The sequence below is a fragment of the Myxocyprinus asiaticus genome, chromosome 35 (assembly GCF_019703515.2).
Source record: "Myxocyprinus asiaticus isolate MX2 ecotype Aquarium Trade chromosome 35, UBuf_Myxa_2, whole genome shotgun sequence".
In the NCBI taxonomy this organism is placed as follows: Eukaryota; Metazoa; Chordata; class Actinopteri; order Cypriniformes; family Catostomidae; genus Myxocyprinus; species Myxocyprinus asiaticus.
The window spans coordinates 41,144,950-41,159,654 of NC_059378.1; positions in this window are offsets into that span (position 1 = coordinate 41,144,950).

The following is a 14,705-nucleotide window of genomic DNA, read 5'->3' on the forward strand; positions in this document are numbered from 1 at the left end:
TCAGTCTTTATTGCCCAGCAGCCTCATGCCTTCCCCACGGAGGAGTCCAAAGTGGCATTGATAACTGCACTTTTAACTGGACATGCTCTAGATTGAGCTACTGCTGTCTGGGATTGTAACTCCCTAGAGCTTTTTATGAACCATTTAAAGAAAGTTTCTGAACACCCCAGTGAAGGAAAGGAAGCGGGGAAACAACTAGAATTATGACAAGGGAGACATACCACAGCTGATTGCGCCCTCTCATTTAGAATGCTGACGGCTCAGTGCGGCTGGGCTGATGAATCTCTCAAAGTGATGTATTGCAATGGTCTTTCACGGCCTTGACAGGCAGAGCTGGCATGACAAGATGACAACCTTTCTTTAGAGCAATACATCCAACTCTCTATAAGAATCGATATCTTACTTCGAGCCCGTAATTTATTCCTGACCACACCCCAGCCTTAGAGGCCATGCCAGAACCGGGGCAGTCTGAACCGATGTAATTCGAGAGAGCACACTTGACTCCAGAGGAGAGTCAATGATACCAATGCCAAGGTCTCTGTTTTTACTGTGGATTATCTGGTCATACGATTACTTATGCTTTCAGAACACAACCCCCAAATTTCCTGGAGAAATGGTCAAATCAGTAAGTGTAGCTTATTTTGTTATCATATGTGTCTAAGTCAGAACTCTGTGAACTCTTGTAGAACTCATCTGTAGAACTCTTCCTACCGAGACAGCCAGTGTAACAAGTATGCTTTGCATTCCCCCTGAATACTCAGATTTACAAGAAGCCCTGAGCAACGCAATTGCCACTCCACAAACCTTACGATTGTGCTATAAACTTGTTACCCATAACACATTTTCCCAAGGGCAAAATCTACTCCTTGTCTGCCCCTGAAAGAAAAGCCATGGAAGAATATGTCAGTGAACCATAGCAGAAAGGTTTCTGTGGCAGCGGGGGCATGGTCAAGCATCTCTCCGGAGAGAGAGAAAGCGGTAAGGGCACTTACACCTGAGCTAAATTATGTCTAACACCTGTCTCTAATTTCAGTGAGCACGGGGAGAGCGGCATAAAAGAGCCACACCGCCAGTAGACGAGAGAGAGAGCCTGGGTCCCCAGAGTTATTACTGTGAAGCTGTTTATTATTGTGACACTGAAGAGATCATATTGTGAAGCTGAGAGTTTATTATTGTGAAGTTGAAGAGATTATTATTGTGAAGCTGAGAATTTATTATTGTGAAGCTGAGATCAGTGTGGTCATTAAAATCCTTACCTGTTAGTAGAGCAACCTGCCTCCCGTGTCCTCCTTAACGACTGTCCACTACACTGGAGCAATTTTTGGTTGAAGATGGATGGAAGTCACCCCGTAGAGTCCTCCCAGTTGGCTGAGATCCTCCAAGCCCTCGCTGGCCTACATCAGAACCACCAGCAAACCCTGCTTGAGCTCCGGCAAGACCAAGATCGCCAGTTTGTGGAGCTCCTACGGGCTCAAGCAGAGGACGCCATTGCCCCCGCCTGCTTTACAGAAGATGGGGACGGCGGACGACCCTGAGGCATTCCTGGATCTGTTCGAGCGCACCGCCGAGATCTGGGGCTGGCTGCTTGGCCAGTGGGCAGCCCGACTTATTCCGCTGTTGTCCGGGGAAGCCCAGCTCATGGCTCAACAACTGGGTCCTGTGGAGGAAGCCGTCCGGCTTGCGGAGGACCACATGGTGGCGATCCTGAGGGCGGAAGAGCCCTCCTACTCTCTCTCTCTTCCCCCTGTCTCATTCCCCTCCCCTCTCTCCTCTCGTTCTGCTCTCTCCCCAGGGCCCGTTCCTGCCCCATGCAGACGAGGAGGACTTCAGCCATTGAGACCAGTTCCCCGGGCGTGGGAGGTGACACCTTCCCCTACCCCAATGCCCCGCCGCTCTCCCCCTCAGGGGGGATATCCGGAAGCAGTGCCTCTTTGCAGCATCTCAGCACGCAGTGTTGCGGAGGCACTCTTCAAAATAATCTCCCGGGTGGGGATTCCGAAAGAAATCCTCACCGATCAGGACACAACGTTTATGTCACGGACACTACGCGAGCTGTATGAGTTGTTGAGTATTAAATCAATTTGCACCAGCATGTACCATCCTCAAACGGATGGCCTGGTGGAATGATTTAATAAAACCCTCAAAAATATGATTTGTAAGTTTGTGCATGACGATGCTAGAAATTGGGATAAATGGCTTGACCCCCTGTTATTTGCAGTATGAGAGGTCCCGCAAGCCTCCACTGGCTTCTCCCCATTCGAGCTGCTGTATGGGTGACACCCACGTGGTGTGCTTGATGTATTGCGAGAGGCCTGGGAGGAGGGACCTTCAAACAGTAAAAATGAAATTCAATACATTCTTGATCTTAGAGCAAAACTCCACACTTTGGAGGAGCTAACACAGGAGAATTTGCTCCAAGCTCAAGAATGACATTGCCGACTGTATGACAGGGGAACTCAGCTAAGGGAATTTGCACCGGGAGATTAAGTGCTTGTATTACTTCCCACATCGAGCTCTAAATTATTCGCCAAGTGGCAAGGACCCTTTGAGGTCACACGACGAGTAGGAGATCTCGATTATGTGGTTAAACGAACCGATAGAGGGGGCGCACATCAAATATACCACCTCAATCTCCTGAAATTGTGGAGGGAGGTGGTCCCTGTGATGTTGGCTATGGTAGTTCCCGAGAAGGCGGAGCTCGGACTGGAGGTGAGTTCAAAACATAAACAGTTCACCCCGGTCACTTGCGGAGACCAACTCTCACCGAGTCAACTCACGGAGGTTGCTAGGTTGCAACAGAAGTTTGCGGATGTGTTTTCCCCTCTACCGGGGCGTACAAACCTCATTCACCACCACATCGAGACCGAGCCGGGGGTCGTGGTACGTATTCTTGTGTACCGATTACCCGAACACAAGAAGAAAATTGTTTGGGAAGAATTGGATGCAATGCTCGATATGGGGGTAATAGAAGAATCCCACAGCGATTGGTCCAGCCCAGTTGTTCTAGTGCCTAAGAGCGACGGGTCTGTACGGTTCTGTGTGGATTATAGGAAAGTCAACGCGGTGTCTAAATTTGATGCATATCCAATGCCTCGCGTTGATGAGTTGCTCGATCAGTTGGGCACTGCTCGATTTTATTTGACATTGGATTTGACGAAGGGTTATTGGCAGATACCCTTGACACCAATTTCCCTTGAAAAAACCGCCTTCTCCACACCGTTTGGATTACACCAGTTTGTGACACTTCCGTTCGGTTTGTTTGGAGCCCCGGCTACGTTTCAGCTTTTACATTCACCTGACTTCTCTCTCCCTTTTGTTTTACAGACAGATGCTTCAGACAGGGGGCTGGGGGCCGTGCTCTCGCAGGTGGTGGAGGGGGAGGAGCGCCCGGTGCTGTACATTAGCCGTCAGCTCTCGTTGAGGGAAACTAAGTACAGCACTGTGGAAAAGGAGTGTCTTGCCATCAAGTGGGCGGTCCTCACTCTCTGATACTACCTGTTGGGGTGGGCCTTCACCCTCTGTTCCGATCACGCCCCGCTCCAGTGGCTCCACCACATGAAAGATACCAACGCATGGATCACCCGTTGGTATCTGGCTCTTCAGCCGTTTAAGTTCAAGGTGGTCCACAGACCGGGAGCGCAGATGGCTGTCGCCGACTTCCTTTCCAGGAATGGGGGGAGTGGTAGGCAGGCCGGATGCCTCCCCGGCCTGAGTCGGGCGGTGGGGATATGTGGCAGCGGGGGCGTGGTCAAGCATCTCTCCGGAGAGAGAGAAAGTGGTAAGGGCGCTTACACCTGAACTAAATTATGTCTAACACCTGTCTCTAATTTCAGTGAGCATGGGGAGAGTGGCATAAAAGAGCCACACCGCCAGTAGACAAGAGAGAGAACCTGGATCCCCAGAGTTATTACTGTGAAGCTGTTTATTATTGTGACACTGAAGAGATCATATTGTGAAGCTGAGAGTTTATTATTGTGAAGTTGAAAATATTATTGTTGTGAAGCCGAGAATTTATTTTTGTGAAGCTGAGATCAGTGTGGTCATTAAAATCCTTACCTGTGAGTAGAGCAACCTGCCTCCCGTGTCCTCCTTAACGACTGTCCACTACAGTTTCATTCACCCTTCAACTTCACCTGCCTCGGCAGGTTTTTTCTTTGTCAAAAAAGATAGAGGGGGGTCTAAGACCTTAGACTACCATGGCCTCATTGCTTTCACCATTAAGTACCATTCTCCTTTACCGTTTTGCCTTTAGTTCCCTCTGCCCTTGAACAAATGTGAGAAGCAACAATTTTCATCAAATAAGACCTCAGAAATGCTTTCGATCTCATTTGCATTCTTGAGGGCGATGAATAGAAAACTGCTTTCAGCATGCACACAGGGCACTATAAATATCATGTGATGCCCTTTGCCCTTGCAAACGTGCCCTCCATTTTCCAAGTTTGCATCAATGACATATTCAGAGACATGATCAATAATTATGACATAGTCTACATAGATGATATATTGATTTTCTCACCCATACTTGAAAGCCATATTCAGCACATTCGCAGTGTTCATAAACGTCATGTTGGATACATTTCCACATTGCTGGAACCATTAACTCAGCAGGTAGTCCCGACGGTCAAGTGATTAATGACCTCCCGCTGGCAGATGCTAATGCCCACACCATCTTTCACCTACTATCTGGCGATTATGTTAATGAAGCTCACACCTGAAATTCACTGGAAAAATCAGCTCATGTGGCACCAGTTTGAAAGTAAAGATTAGCCTCATTCTACTGACAATGTTTGTCTATGGTGATTGCATGGCTGTTACTTGATTTTATACTACTAGGCTGTATCTGAAATCTAATTAGAAGAGGGGTTCACAAACTTTTGCCCATGAAGTTTAGATTGCTGATAATTGCAGATCACTTGTTAACAAAGAGGGAATGGGAATACTATTTCTACTTACAGATTTCTTGTTGAGGTTTGCTGTCTACACAGTTTTCATATGGTTTAGATGATTCATTCTCTTTAACTGTAATTAAGACACAATATTACTCATATATATCAGTAAATATTACATCACTACTACATTTCAGTAATGGCAACTTACATGCTAAATGTTCTGGCATGCATTGAAGGGGTCTCATATGCAGTAAGCCCAATGGTGTGGCAACTGCTGAGGCGACCATCAACCCTAGTGCTCTCTAAAATATTTTCAGAGGAATTATTCTCCCCAGCTCGTAAACTTGCAAGTGGCTGAGTGCCACACCATTGGGCTAACTGCACATGAGGCCCCTTCAATGCTGGGTCGGTGCGAGAGTGTCATGGAATGCATGGCACCACGGCAAATTACACCTACTGGTGAAGCGCTGCTGTTTAGCTGTGGTGTCTCAGTGGAAAAAAGCCTGTTTTATCATAGGGGTGTCCTCCTAGGTCAAACGACCAGATGCAAAGTGGTCACCATGAACGCATTCAACAAGGTCTGGGGAGCCCTGTACGATGGACATCCACATTTCAGCACCTGGATGGGTGCGTAGCTGAAATGGCATATAAACTTGTTCTGAAAGCATTTCATCAAGAACTCCAGTTGTCATGTGCTGGTCCAGATGGACAACATGTCAGTGGTGGCTTACATAAACTATTAAAGGTGAGTTTGGTCATATCCAGTGCTGAAACTGTTGCGCCGTCTTCTTCTGTGGTGTCAGAAACACCTCAAATTGGTCTGGGCGACTTACATTCCCGGCTGAGTGAATTGTGGGGCCGATCTGCTCTCACATCAGAGCGTTCGCCCGGAGAATGAAAAATCCATCCTCACGTGGTCCTGAGTATTTGGGAGATATTTGGGAAAGAAGAAGTGGATCTGTTTGCCTCCCAGGAAACCACACACTGTCAGGTGTGGTACTCACTGAGCCAGGCACTGTTGGGATCAGATGCCTTAGGTCACAAATGGCCAACGGAAAAACGCAAATATGTGTTTCACCCATCCGCCTGATATACCAAGTGTTGTGCAAAATAAGGATGGATCAGGAAACAGTGCTATTGGTTGCACCGAAATGGCCCAACCAGCCCTTGTTTCCAGAGCTGGTGGAACTGCTGGAAGTTCCACCATGGGAAATTCCACTGGGAGATTTACTCTCTCAAGCGCAGGGCATGATCTGGCACATTTGGCTGTTGAACAGAATATGTGGGAAGATGGATTGTCAAACCCCATGATTGACACCATCGCACAAGCCAGAGCCCCTTTTACCAGGTGCCTTTATGCATTAAAGTGGCAAGTCTTTTCAGACTGGTGTTCATCACAGAATGAAAATTCAGCACACTGCTCGGTAAAAGTGATGCTTCACTTCTTACAAGAGCGCTTGGATGTGGGTTTATCCCCATCAACACTGTAAGTGTATGTTGCAGCTATTGTGGCGAATCACATCCCTGTTGTGGGCATTCTGGTGAGCAAGCACGATCTTGTCACAAAATGTTTACGTGGCGCGAGACGTCTCAGACCTTCCCACCCTGTTACAGTCCCAGTATGGGACCTGTTCTTGGTGATCATTAAGTTTGCTGATGACACGACGGTGGTAGGTCTGATCACTGACAATGATGAAACAGCCTACAGAGAGGAGGTGCACACTCTGACACACTGGTGTCAGGAGCACAACCTCTCCCTCAACGTCAGTAAGACAAAGGAGCTTGTGGTGGACTTCAGAAGAAAAGAGAGAGAACACAGTCCCATCACCATCAATGGAGCACCAGTGGAGAGAGTCAGCAGCTTCAAGTTCCTGGGTGTCCACATCACTGAGGAACTCACATGGTCCGTCCACACTGAAGTCGTTGTGAAGAAGGCTCATCAGCGCCTCTTCTTCCTGAGACGGCTGAGGAAGTTTGGAATGAACCGCCACATCCTCACATGGTTCTACACCTGCACTGTGGAGAGCATCCTGACTGGCTGTATCTCCGCCTGGTACGGCAATAGCACCACCCACAACCGCAAAGCACTGCAAAGGGTGGTGCGAACTGCCAAACACATCATCGGAGGTGAGCTTCCCTCCCTCCAGGAAATATATACAAGGTGGTGTGTGAAAAAAGCTCGGAGGATCATCAGAGATTCCAGCCACCCGAGCCATGGGCTGTTCTCACTGCTACCATCAGGTAGGTGGTATCGCAGCATCAGGACCCGCACCAGCCGACTCCATGATAGCTTCTTCCCCCAGGCAATCAGACTTTTGAACTTTTGATCTCCCACGATCAAAATACATCAGCCCTGCACTTTATTACTCTTTTATCTCACACCGGACTGTCATAAATTATATTACTATTATTATATTATGTCTCTCTTAACAACTGACTATCAACCGACAGCCTGAATGTCAATACAGTACAATACTGTACATTCTATATATATATATATATATATATATATATATATATATATATATATATATATATATATATATATATATATATATATATATACTTTTTATATATATTTTAATTTTTAATTTTTATTGAATAATGTGTATCTATATAGTTAAAAACAAAAAAACAAAAAACAAAAACAAAAACAGCATATTGTATACTGTACAGTGTATGTTATTATTTGTATATTGTTGAGTGTAATTATGTGTATAACAGATGTTTAAATTGTGTTGTGTTAATTTGATGTTTTAAGTTGAGTGTAATTATGTATAACAGATGTTTAAATTGTGTTGTGTTAATTTGATGTTTTAAGTTGAGTGTAATTATGTATAACAGATGTTTAAATTGTGTTGTGTTAATTTGATGTTTTAAGTTGAGTGTAATTATGTGTATAACAGATGCTTAAATTGTGTTGTGTTAATTTGATGTTATTGTAAATTGGTATATGTCTCATCAATGTCACGACTGCTATGTTGATCGGAACTGCACCCAAGAATTTCACACACCATTGCACTTGTGTATATGGCTGTGTGACAATAAAGTGATTTGATTTGATTTTTTTTTATTTTGATGAAAGCACTATATGGCTCTACATTTGAGCCACTGGAAACAGTAGTATTGCGCGCTCTCTCTTTTTAAAGGCTGCATTACTACTGGCCCTCGCTTCAGTGAAGCGCATGGGAAGACTCCAAGCTCTATCAGTGGAAATTTCCTGCTTAGAGTTTGGTCCAGGCTTTCCAAAAGCCATTCTGAAGCCTAAAATAAGGTTTTATCCACTCCCTTCAGAGCGCAGGTGATAACATTACAGGCTTTCTCTCCCCCTCCCTTTTAGTCGGAGGAAGAAAGTGTATTGCACACACTGTACCCAGTGCAGGCGTTGTGCAGTTACACTGACTGTACATGTCAGTTTAGGCTGTCGAGTCAGCCCTTTGTGTGTTTCGGGGGCCGGTCCAAAGGAGGAGAAGTCTCAAAAAGAGGCTGTCTCACTGGGTCGTAGATGCTATTAAGTTAGCACACGAATCACAGGGCTTGGAATGTCCTGTGGGGGTTAAAGCTCACTCCACAAGGGGTGTGGCTTCCTCTTGGACATGGGTAAAAGGCCTGTCCTTATCGGACATCTGCCAGGTGGCAGGTTGGGCTTCCTCAAATATTTTGCTAGATTTTATAATCTAGATGCTTCCTCCCTGTCTTCCCAGGTGCTTTCTGTAAAGGGGGACTGAACACTTAGCACTAATGAGTAGCACTGGCCAAATTACTCAAATTTTGTATACTTGCGGGCTAGATACAACATTAATGTCTCTTAACGCTAGTTACAACATGAATGTCTCTTAAGGCTTCACTCTTAAACCACATTGAAGGTTGTTCCCTGTCAGGTAAACACCTCTCCCTGGGTTGTTAAGCACAATAGGAGTTTTAAATACCGCTCTAGTGGCATCAGTCTTTTTGAATACTACCCATGCAGCTAGCTACACAAAGAAGTCATTTCTGTAGGCTAATCTGTATCTGCACAAAAGAATGTTCCCTCAACACCTCTTTTTATGCAATTTGCCCAACTTTGAGTTGGCTGTGAGATTATTTGACTCTCTCCAAATAGTACAAGAGATACCAATGGGTGATCCGCGCATTGGTATCCTTCATGTGATGGAGCCATTGGAGCAGGGTGTGGTCCGAACAGAAGGTGAAAGCCCGTCCCAGGAGGTAATATGGGAAGTAAGGACCACACACTTGATGGCCAGACACTCCTTCTCAATGGTGCTGTACTTTGCCTCTCTTGCAGAGAGCTTCCGACTGATGTACAGCACCGAGCGCTCCTCCCCCTCGACCCGCTGGGACAACACGACTCCCAACCCTCTGTCCAACATGTCAGCTTGTAAAACAACAGGGAGAAAGAAATTGGGAGCATGTAACAACGGCCCACCATAAAGCACAGCTTTCACCTGCATAAAAGCCTGTTAGCATGGCTCCGTCCACTGGACCGGGTCGGATGACATCATCCTCTGGTGTACGCAGAGTGCAGTCTGAGGACTCGGTCCATAAGATGCTGAAACGTAGCCGGGGCCCCAAACAAACCGAATGGAAGGGTCACAAATTGGTGTAAGCCAAATGGTGTGGAGAAGGCCATTTTCTCACAGGACATTGGCATTAAGGGGATCTGCCAATATCCCTTTGTCAAATCCAGTGTTGAATAAAAGCTAATCCCGGAGAGTTCTCTGCACCCAACCGATCGAGCAGTTTGTCAATACGTTTGGATACGTATAAAATTTTGGCACAGCATTGGCCTTTCTATAATCCACACAGAACTGGACCGAGCCATCGCTCTTCAGAACCAGCACCACCGGGTTGGCCCAGTCACTGTGGGATTCTTCTATTACCCCCATATCGAGCATGGCTTTTAATTCTTCCCGAACCACTTTTTTTTTGTGCTCTGTTAATCGGCAGGGACGACTACGAACCACTACCACTGGGATTGTTTCGATATGGTGTTCTATGAGGTTTGAACATCTGGGAAGGGGTAAGAATACGTCGGAGAGTTCTCTTTGCAACCGGGCCAAGTCTGTGACTTGCGACGGTGAGAGGTGGTCTCCACAAGTGACCAGGGTGCTTCAATTAACTTTTACATTCACCTCTGGCCCAAGCTCCTTCCTCTCCGGTACCACCATTGCCAAAGACACAGGACCACCTCCCTCCATGGTTTTAAGAGATTGAGGTGGTAAATCTGACATGCTCTGCCCCTGTCCGTTCGTTTAACCTCATAATCAACTTCCCTGACCCGCCATGTGACCTCAAAGGGCCCTTGCCACTTTGCGAGTAAGTTAGAGTTTGATGCGGGTAGTAATACGTTCTTGAGCCTGTAGCAAATTCTCCTGTGATAGCTGCCCCAATGTGTGGAGTTTTGCTCTCAGATCAAGAATGTATTGAATTTCATTTTTGCTCTTTGGAGGTCCCTCCTCCCAATTTTCCCTCACACCATCTAAGACCCCGTGTTGCGTAGTCCACCAGAACCAACACAAAGCGATGTCTGTGTGCTGTCTGCTTTAATGGCCCGACGAGGTCCATATCAATTCTTTCGAAGGGGACCTCGATCAAAGGAAGTGGGTGCAAAGGTGCTCTTGGGGTGGCCGGCAGATTCACCAGCTGACATTCACAGCATGCCGCACACCATCTGCGAACATCCTCGTGAATGCCCGGCCAATAAAACTGGGCCATTAGACGGTTTAGTGTATTTCTCGCCCTAAGTGACCAGCCATCGGATTATAATGAGCCGTCTGGAATAACATTTCCCGACGGCTCTTTGGCATTAATAACTGGGTTGTATCTTCTTTTGTCTGAGCATCCTGTGTCACTCGATACAACCAAAATCAAAATAATTTATAATAGAAAAGTACAGATATGCGAGTGCAATATCTGGCTGAAGACGTTGACCATCAATCACTCTCACTTGGTCAAAGACGTGCCTAAGGGTTTTGTCTCATGTCTGCTCCAGAGGGAAATCCCCGGCAGGGAATCCTCTAAGAGATGGGGAAGCCAAGACTTTCCCCTCTCTTACGTCATCCTGACGCAGAGCTGACATAGACCGCCCCGGCTCCACCTCAGCCAGCGCATCACAAATCCCACACTGAAACGCTCTGTTACAGGACCTATCTGCACAAATTTCCCTTAATAAAGTGGACAATGCTGGTGAATTTGTGCCCAAAATCAGTGGATGGGTGAGGCGGGAACTAACTGCTGCCACGACACTATGCTTTTGACCCCGAAATTGAATGGTCACAGTCACTACAGAGTAATCGTGGACATCCCCATGCATACACCTTACTTTCACCCTGTGACTAGCACCCAAAGCCTCGTCTTGAACCAGTCATTGATGGATGGAGGTTTGGCTGCAACCCGAATCCACCAAGGCCTGGTATGTACCCCCCTAATACTCACAGGTATGCGGTATGTCCCAGCTCGATCGGGGGCGGCCTGAGGTGCATCAGGGACCCGGACCTATGTCCCCACCTCCATCACTGAGCATTGGAAATGCCCGGGCTCCCCACAGCCCCAACAGACTGGCCCAGGCTTCATGCCCTCACCTATGGCGGTGGATCTGTCATCCTGGGGGCGAGAGTGGGGAGAGACAGGGGAGACCGGCGAGTGGAGCTGGGCTTCCCTGGAGAGTAGCGTTAAAAGATGTAGCGCCCATTGGGCTTCTGGCCAGCCCGAGGCAGTAGCAGCCTGCTCAATGTGCCCAATGAAGGCCTCCAGCTCATCCTGGGGCCCAATCTTGGTCAGCAGGAGAGGAGGTAGGACTGCTGCCCCTGGGAATTCGGCTGACCAAGATGAGCCGGAGGCCTTTATGCCTGAGGCTATCAGGCTCCGCAGTGCCTATAGATGCTCAGCCTGGGCCTGTAGGAGCTCTTGGAAACAATGCTTCTGGGCGAGGAGAGCTTGATGGTGTTGCTCTTGAATGCTAGTGAGGGCACGGATGATTTCACCCAGTGGTCAGGTTTCCATAATGGCCCTTTCTCCAATGTCCCGGGTTTTTGGCACCAGTGTAACAGTGTAACAATGTAACAGTTCGTAATAAGGAGAAAGCAGGAACAGGGTGTACAGTCGACATATCATTTATTTTACACTCAAACAAAAGAACAGCCTTCCAGCAACAACGTTAATCGGGCTTTCTGCCACACACACACACTAACGTGTCTTTTGGGCACTCCAACATACACATGCATAAAGGACAAGCGTGTCAGTCTCTCTCTGTCTTTTCTGGTGTCTGGCTTCCTTTTAAACTCTAAACCCTCACTAGAACAAGAAAAAGGTGTTAGACTCGTTATAAACAGGTGAAAATCCTTACCGTTCTCATCTCCCGATCTCGCTCTCCATTCACACACTAATGCTCAACCCCCCCACCATCACAACTGTCTAGAATTGCAGATCCAACAAAATCTGGTTTTAATTCTGATGCAAAATACTTCCACCAACATGGAATTTTCAACAAGTCAATCTGTCTTCCATCTACCACACCAGAAGCTCTAGAGCACTTTTTTGTTCTTTTTTCAAACACATCTCGGTTAAGGATGCTGTTATTCTGAACTATTTCCAGAAAGCATCCAACCTAGCAGAATTATTCTCAGATCTGGGAATGGATGCACATCTCCTAAAAGACAAAAATATACAGCATTGTTTTCCAACATATTGGAGATGACATGATCACACGTGAAATCGCTATGTAGCTTCTGAAAGTTCATGTACCCTGCAGTGTAAAAGTTTTACAAATATTTTTATTTTAGTCATAATTTTTTGTCTTTTGATGGAAATGTCAATGTTAAATTTTAGTCAATATTCAATATCATGTTATATTTATTAATTTTAGTCTATTTTATTCAGACTAAAATGGCATGTAAGTTTAGTCAACAATATATATATATATATATATAATGATAATGTAACTGTAACAACCATTTTGCTAAAATCTCGGTCTGTGTAGGCATGTTTACAGAAACACATTTCAGCTGAAAAACTATCAACCTATTGTTGCCGAAATCACAGTGAGATTGTTCTGCTGGAGAAGATGCTCCAAGCTATTTGCACATCTGCTATTTATCCTTGAATTTGCTTACCTTTGTTGTTTAGAAGTTCTCTTTTGTACTGCACCTTTACTGGTCTGGCTTTTGCTTTCTCTTGTTTTTCATTTCTCTTTTGTTGCACCTTCATTAGTATTTCATTGTCACTATCAAAATGTTTGCCTTTGTTTTCAGCGACAACACCTGCTACCTTTGCAAGCAGCTCTTTGGTTTTGGTGTCGCTGTCCTTACTTTCAATGTAAATGATGTGTTAACTATCTGCACATCGCTATACGATCTGCTGTAGATCATCTTGACTCTGTATGTGCTTCTCAGTGGATTTTTCCTATGGCAGATCTTAAATTCCTTTAAGACTGCAACATAAAGGAAAGTCAGATACAAAATGCAATTAAAACATTATTTTATTGTAAATTATTCAAATGAACATAAAGTAAATTGTCTAGGGGGTTTGAACAGAAGAACAAGCATCACATGGAGCTGGTAACTGCAGGTGAGTATCAAGCAGAGTTGTGCAGAACCTTCCTTAAACAGAGCAAAGAAATTAGCAAAATGGTTACTTATATACAACAGATCAGATCAATGAAACAATTTCTCCCCCAGTCAACCAGAGACTGTCATAACAGTGATTAGTGGTTATTTAGACAAATGTAATCTTACGAGCTCCAAATAGTGCAAAACTGATATACGTCCTGCATTTGGCCTCGTAAGACACCTATATTACTTCTCAAACCCCGTCACATAACAGAGGCCAGAATTATTTTCCTTAGGAATACTTAATATAACCATGTCTTTAATTCATCTTCGAAACAATTACCTGAATACTGTTAAGTGATTAGTAAATACATTAAAATATTAACAACTGTCAGATATAAACTGTCCAAGATCAATGAAATTCTCTGTAACAATCTGATTTGAGATCTCACTTATCGATTGCCTAATAGAACTGGATTGTTCCATGTCATGTTTTTGTCCCATTTTCAAGTTGAAAATAAAAATGCAGAAAATTGTAACATTGTGACAATCTGACCAGGAGAAATACACAAGATGACCACAAAATACTGTTGTGCAGACAGAAAGTAAAAGAGTTTTGAACTCTTGTGTTTTTCAACCACCCCTCTTTGACCCCGCCCCCTTTATAAGGTTATAAATTCGTATTTTTGATGCCAGGAGTTTTGATTAGCTGCCGTGCAAATAAATAATTGTATCAGGTTAATTAACATAAAGACGTAATCAACAGTGACTGAAACATCTGACTAATTGTCGATATTAGATTTTTATTGGCCAGTGTTGGATGTTTAATTGGCTCTGTTTTATTTAGGTCACTTTTACAATCATCTAGATCTTTCGCTCCCTTTTGTAAGAGTTCGGTCTTGAGGAGCACATACCAGCCTGTGTGCATACATGATTGAGATAAGGACATTACTTGGAAAAATAAGTTGACACAACCTTTAATGATGTTATTTGAAAAATGTAATAAACACATTTCAGCCCAGAATAATACTTGTTCAATTGGCCATTTCTTTTTTTATTTCACATGACTCTAAACTAAAATGCATGATAAGCTCAAAGCCTAATTTTCATATTGTGTCCTGTATCATCATGCTTTTTTATTTCAGACACACTTGAGACATGTAAAAATGGCTTATTACTTTCTATATTAATTCTATATTCAGTGACAGATGTGCGTTTATAATCATTTCACAACAGCATCTAATGTTGCTCATCCAGACAGAATTTGAGT